This window comes from Akebia trifoliata, chromosome 14, assembly GCF_017979445.1.
Source record: "Akebia trifoliata isolate Shusen 1 chromosome 14, ASM1797944v1, whole genome shotgun sequence".
Taxonomy (NCBI): domain Eukaryota; kingdom Viridiplantae; phylum Streptophyta; class Magnoliopsida; order Ranunculales; family Lardizabalaceae; genus Akebia; species Akebia trifoliata.
The window spans coordinates 33,549,302-33,557,002 of NC_141388.1; positions in this window are offsets into that span (position 1 = coordinate 33,549,302).

Here is a 7,701-nt window from a genome sequence, read left to right on the forward strand (position 1 = left end):
TATAGGTGTACTTGGGCAAGGGTGGCTAGATAAGATTGCATTGTACGTAGTAAGCTTAGAATCTAGAAATCGCCCCCGTAGGTTACGACTCGAACTTATCGTGGGTGTTCCCGGGTTGTTTATTAAATGATGAATATATGTGAATGATGAGATTAGAATGTACAATTCTGTCCTCAAGGAGTAATCTTTTTGTTTAAACCTGATTCGAAATTCCTATATTATTGGGTGCACCAACCCAATAAAGAGTCCATGTTAAAAAAAAATACAACTTACAATGATTCATAATGACCCAGTCCATCTCGATCCAACAATCATGGTGGGCCAGGCTATTTAAATCAAAATGGAATTCAAATTCTTTTCTAATTTGGGTTTCAACCCATTTTAAAAGAAATGTTTTTTAGAAGAAAACATTTTTTCAAAGAAAAGAAGGAAAGAAAAATGATTTACAAAATATCTATTTTCATGGACCTTGGAAAATTTTTGAAATATGTTTACAAAAAATATTATTTTTTGCATGGACTTTGAAAAATTACCAAAATGTATTTTTCTAAGAAGAAAATATATTGTAAAAAATAATCAGATTTGTGAAAATTTTTATATAGTAAAAACATTAATTTTCAAGAGTACAATAAAATTATTTTCCTTCTGAATAATCATTGAATAGATGAATTATTTAATGGATTGGTGCACATAATTCAATAAAATCTCAAGATTCATTAAAATGTTATCAAAGGGATAACACCGAAACTGGTTAAATTCACCTTCAATGAGGTTTAAGGGTTATCATTGTACCTGAGCTCAATCGTCCATCGTCTAGCTAGGGTTGTAAGTTCGGTCAGTTAGAACAAACGTCAGTACCAAGTTAACTGTTAGAAATAGCCTCAGAATTTCTCAATATCGTCCAGTTATTCCCTGAAGAACATCGTGCCTCAATTCTGTTGGTTGTAGGCAATATCTTAGTCCTCAGTCCTAATCAAGCCCGTTGTAGGTAGTTGTCTTGAGTTTTCATGAGTTATTTGAGTTAGCTCGAGTCCAATTTTTCAATGTTATGTTTTCTTTAGATTGAGTCTACTTTTTTTCTATTGAGTCAAGTTAATTTGTCAAGTTTATAGAGGTGTTTGTCGCCCCATCTAAATTTGATTGGATAAAAGAAATTTTTGAATACCTTAAGCGCATTAACGAATTAACTAATAATCTGGCTTCAAGGATATATTTTTCCCCTGATCAAGAAGATAAAGGTTGGGCTCAACAACTTTTAATCAGAAAGCAAAGGTCATTGAACCTTAGAACAAAAAATAATTTCTAAGAAATTTAGATAGAAACTATCCTATCCCTAGAGGAACACGAGGGGATAATGAATTTACTCAAAAATTTCAAAAGACTTGTTCGCGTGATCATATGAAGGTATGTTAGGTACAAGCTTGGGTGTTATTCAACACGGAATATATACTCGTCTATATCAATGGAATCAAAAAAAATATTAGAAAATATATTAGTGCTATCCCCACTACATTTCGAGTTGAAAAGTTCATTTAAGCACATGTTATCAGTCGATATAGGGGTACCTTTTGAGCTGATCTCTGATAATGAGTCGTACTTCAAAGCTTGGGTCATTACTCTATGTTCAAAGTTCAGGATTCAACATCACAAATCATCTCCCCATGTTCTCAGATTAATGGAAAGATTGAAATAGTCAATAAAAAAAATCTCAAGATAATCATTAGGAAAATGTGTCAATCACACCAGGATTAGTTAGAGAAGTTACCATTCACACTAAGGGCACATCATATTTCAATGCAATCTTCCACTAGAGTTATTCTCTACTTTCTAGTATATGATATGGAAATAGTCTTGCCAGTTAAAATGAAAATCCTAGCTCTTGTTAAAAAGTTAGTTGCTAGAGGTAGATTGGGTTCGTTGTGGGTAGGAAGAACTAAATTTGATTGAAAAAAATAACTTAGAGTTCTGTGCCACGTGCAAACTTATTAAAGAAGTGTCACTCTCACATTTGACAAAAAGATCAAGGCCCGTCACTTACAAGTCGGGGATTTAGTACTCAAGGAGAATAGGGCACCTATCATTGACCCCAGAGGGAATTTCAAACCTAATTGGGAGGTCCGTTCATCATCAAAGAAAATATTCTTGGAAAAGCCATCAGACTTCAAGATCATGATAGAATTGAACTATTAGAACCAATCAACCTGGATCAGATCAAGCAGTACTACATTTAAGAAGGCCATCTTTGGTCGAATCAATTTTTTTACTACCCAATTCAATATCTTCTTTCTCAACCCTTTGCAATATTTTTTTAAAAAAATATACCTTTTTCTTTCTCAGTCTGATCACCTAACCTAGGAGAGGAAAAAATCCGAACTACTTTTTGGTCTGATCCTAAAAACTCTAGGGTACATAGGCAACCTAAGAAGTTATTTCAGGCCCGACCACATCAAAATAAAAAAATCTATTTCCCCACACACAAAAAAAATTCAAAAGAAAAAAAAAAAGAAATATCTTCAAAATGGGAAAGAAAATTCAAAGCAAAATAAAAGAAATACCACACAAGAGGCATTCAGGTTTTTGAGCCTCAAAATCCCTTTCTCTTTATACCCAGTCCTAAGCCTACCAATAAAAGTCCTCCTAAGAACCGTGCGAAAAGTCAAGGAAGATAGCAAAGCATGATCAGACAATAATACCATAAGGAAGAACAAAAAAAAAAATAAAACCTGCTAGGTTGAAAACCTGAAAAGGGCGACTTAGGCAAAATTTAAAGCAAGCTCACAAGGTTGAAAATCGTAAAGGACGGTCTTGGCAATAATCAGAGTAAAGGAAAAAAAAAGCTCGCTAGTTTGAAAACCTAAAAGGGCAATCTAGGCAAAAGTTAGAGCAAGAAAGAAAAATAGAAAAAATCTCCGGAGAGTTAAAAAAGCTAAGAGCGATTCGAGCTAAAATATCAGAAGTTCGAATAATCAAGTTCAATACATAGCTTAAACCAGGCACAAACTCAGAAGTCACAAGTATCTTGTCTACGATCAATCTGAAAATTTTTACTTCCCAAAGTGAACAAAAGGAGGGAAGGGTGAATTTTATGATGAGTCTCAAAAGGAAATAATTTTGTTCTCTTGAGCCTGAATCAAAATATAAATTAATCAAAATTAAAAGTTGGATCTTTATTGCGCTTGTGGTAATCAAATATTTCATACAAGGGGCATTTTCTTTGTTCTCTAAGATGTAGTTTTCCCCCCTTATACTAAGGGTATTTTTTTTTAATTCTTACATGATGTGTTCAATTATCTCCAATGCCATGTTTCCTGTCAATCTAGGGGCATTCTATTTTTAATGTTGAGCAATATTAATCCTAAAAGATAAAAGGAATCTCAAACTCAAGGTTACACTCTTGATAATAATTTTTCGAAAAACCCTTGAGGTTCAAAAGAAATAAAAACTCAGGTTTTAAATTCATAAAACTTTTGAAAAAGAAAATCTTGAGGTGCAAACAAAAGTATTCTTAATCTCATATTTTGATTTTCTACCCGGAGAATAACTCATTTACTTAGAGCAGGAGATAAGGCATTCTTTCGTTCCCAGATTTATTAATCCTTTTTCAGATCCATTCATTCCTAGATTAGATCATTCTCTTCTAGATTCATTATCATCCAGATTTATTTTTAATCATTCGTTCCCCAATTCAATCATTACCAGATTCATTTTCAATCTCACTCAGATTCATTTTAATCATTCTTCTCCAGATTCATTCATTTTTTCTCAACATTCATTCATTCTTCAGCAAGTTTACTCAGTCAGTTGCCGCCAAGAATTATCTTCGATTTTACTCAGATGCCGTCAAGGGTTATCTTGAATTTTGCGTAGTTGTCGCCAAAGGTTATCTTGGATTTTGCTCAATTACCGCCAAAGATTAACTTGGATTTTCCTCAGTTGCCGCCAAGGGTTAACTTGGATTTTGCTCAGTTACCGCCAAGGGTTATCTTGGATTTTGCTCAGTTGTTAACAAAGGTTAACTTGGATTTTGCTCAGTTGCCACCAAGGTTATCTTGGATTTTACTCAGTTGCCACCAATGATTATCTTCGATTTTGTTCAGTTGTCGCCAAGGGTTATCTTCGATTTTGCTCAGTTGCTACCAAGGGTTATCTTGGATCTTGCTCAGTTGATGCCAAGGGTTAACTTCGATCTTGCTCAATTGTCGCCAAGGGTTAACTTGGATCTTGTTCAGTTGCCGCCGAGGGTTAACTTGGATTATGTTCAGATGCCGCCGAGGGCTTTCTCGGAATTATACTCAGATACTACCGAGGGTTTTTTCGAAATTATGCCCAGTATTATGCCCAGATTATGCTCAATTTTATGCTCAAATTTTACTTAATTTATGCTCAGATCTAGCTCAGACCACCTCTGAGATTTATCTCAAATTTCGAGTACACAATTGTACAAATTAGTCAAGGAGAATTTTCTAAAGTTCAAGGATCTAATGTTGTCAGTAAGAGCTCGTGCTTAAGGACTTGACATTTTTTTAGTTTAGGAAGAGCTTTACCCTCAAGGATCCTAACGTCCCGATGAATTGCTAAATCAAGCTGCAAAATGAACTGTTACTAGCTTTGACATTCGGATATCGCACTATCTACCAAAATAGATTTGCTATCTAGTTTGCTTCAACCCTCTGCCAAAGAGGGGCATCTGTAGACACTTCATTTTTACATTTGCTTGATTAATCAACTCGTCAACCTGATCGTAACGATTCCTAATAATGGATGATCATTCCAATACTTTATTTCTTACTAGATATGTTTCTGAAATTCGAATGAGGTATCTCAAACTAACAAAATTGTAGAAACTACGCTACGCTAAGAAAATATAACTCCAAAAATATAGAAATCATTATCTTACAGACAAAAAGACGTTTTATGATAAAAGTCACTAAAAATGACTAAATTACCAAATACCCCTAACATTAAAACATCCCTAGAGCATACATTATACTTAGGAAAATCCCTTCAAACACATAAAACAACAAATTGAAATCAAATAAACTATTTCGTCAGTTTTCACAAAATTTGACAAAATTACGAAAATGCCTCTCATAAAGTTCATGATCATTTTGCACAATAAATTCATAAATGACACAAACCAATATTTCCATTGAATTAGTTACAAAAAATCAATTCCAAAAAATGACTTAAAACGCAAAAAGTCATTTTCGATGGCAAAATGGTAATTTTACCATTTTCATAATTATAAATTCTGAAATTAATAATTAAAAAATTAATTAATGTAAAGTAAAATTCTAATTAAAATTAAAGTCAATCAAGTAAGACTCAAGTTAAAATCTTAAAGTCAAGTCAATCAAGTAAGACTAAAGTCAAAATCTTAAAATCAAGTCAATCAAGTAAGACTCAAGTCAAAATCCTAAAGTCAAGTCAATCAAGTGAAACTAAAAGTCAAAACTCTAAAATAATTCTAATTAAAATATAACTCTATTTAAAATAATTCCAATTAAACTATAACTCTATTTAAAATAATTCTAATTAAACTATAACTCTACCTAAAACAATTCTAATTAAATTATACCTATATTTAAAAAAATTATAATTAAACAATAACTCTATTTAAAACAATTCTAATTAAACAATAACTCTATTTAAAATAATTCTAATTAAACAATAACTCTATTTAAAAAGCACTTAAAAAAATCTATATATAGGGGTGTCTACAACCTATTTTCGTATGAAAAAATAAACCTTAAGAAAAGTTGGTCAAAAAGCTTCCCTAGCCTCCCATAAACCCTAATTTTGAAGCCCTAACTCCTTACTTAACATTCATACCCTAATTTTAGCTTGGAAAGCACTTAGAAACCCATAAATAAAATCAAAAAAATTCAGAAGGAGGTACTTTATCTTAGAGATCTGAAGCGAATCCGATAACAAAACGAAGCGAGGAGTACTGCACGAGGAGTTGTTCTATCAGATCTGAGCAAACAAAATCGTTGCGTTCGTAAAGGTAAATTTTTTTATTATTTAGGTCTTTTTAGCAATGTAGTTTAATTTAAGATTTAGTAGAGACCGACGTTTGCCGGACGGGATTGGTGCCTAACACCTTCCAACCCCGTAACGTGATCCCCAAACCCGTATTTTTCTTTCGTAGATTAGTATTATTTATCTTTTAGAGTTAGTGTTCGGTTCCTAAACCGTAAGAACTAGGTGGCGACTCCCAAATCTCAAAGGTCAAAAGCGAATCTGCGCACCCCGCTGATCGAGGGCGCTTTTAGAAATACAAAATTTCTTAAAAATGAATTGATCACTAGGAGCGACAAAACTAGGAATATAATTTCTAAGAAAGATCATTCAAAATCTCAACTGTCCACCTCAAGTGAATATTGGTTATTGTTCACAGCACCCCTCAACTCTAAGCTGGTGTTGAACAACCAATCATTGAAGTTCCATAAGTTGCTAACAACATTCTAGTAAATCAGCTAGTTCAAAAGTTGCCAAGAACTTTTGAATAACAAGTTGAACCACATACTTCTCAAGAAGATGATGGTACAACATTAAGAAAATTAATTAAAACAAAGAAATCAACAATTCTTGATAATTATGTAGTGTATCTACAAGAATTTGACTACAACATTGGAGTCAAAAATGATCCCGAATCCTTTTCACAAGCCATGAGTTGCAAATAATCAGAATTATAGTACAATGTCGTGAAGGAAAAAAGAAAATTTATGAAAAGTAACGGAGTCTGAGATCTTGTTAAGTTGTCTAATAGAGCAAACGTCATTAGATGTAAATAGGTCTTTAAGACAAAGAAAGACTCATTGGGTAACATTGAGAGATACAAGGCCGGACTCGTTGTTAAGGGATTCATTTAGAAAAAAATGAATCAATTATATGAAGATTTTCTCTCCTGTATCTAAGAAAGATTTCTCACACATTATTTTGGCATTAATAGTCTATTTTGACTTAGAGTTATAAAAAATGGATGTGAAAATGCCATTTTTCAATGGAGATATAGAGAATGGGGCTTATATGAAACACACTAAAGGATTAATCCTTCTAGTGATAGTAAGCAATTGGTTTGCAAACCCAAGAAATCCATTTATGATTTAAAATAAGCATCTTGCCAATAGTATTTGAAATTTCATAATGTAATTTCTTCATTCGATTTTGTAAAAAACATTATGGATCAATTTATATACCAGAAGGTCAATGGGAGTAAAATATGCTTTCTTGTTTTATATGTGGATGACATTTTGTTAGCAACGAATGATAAAGGTTTGATGTATGAGGTGAAACAATCTCTCTTTAAAAGTTTCGATATGAAAGATATGGATGAGGCATTTTATGTCATTGGCATTAAGATCCATAGAAATATTTTTTGAGATATTTTGGGCTCGTCTCAAAAAACTTATATCAATGGACATTTAGAGAGATTTCGGATGAAAGATTTTTCACCAAGTGTAGCTCCCATTGTGAAAGGTGATAAATTCAATTTGAACCAATGCCCAAAAAATGATTTTGGAAGAGGATAAATGAAAAACATTCCATATGCTTCTATTGTTGGAATCCTAATGTATGCTCAGGCCTGAACAAGATCTAACATTGCATTTGCTATGAGAATGTTGGGACATAATCATAGTGATCTAGGTTTAAACCATTAGAGAGCTACAAAGAAAGTAATAAGGTACCTTTATGGAA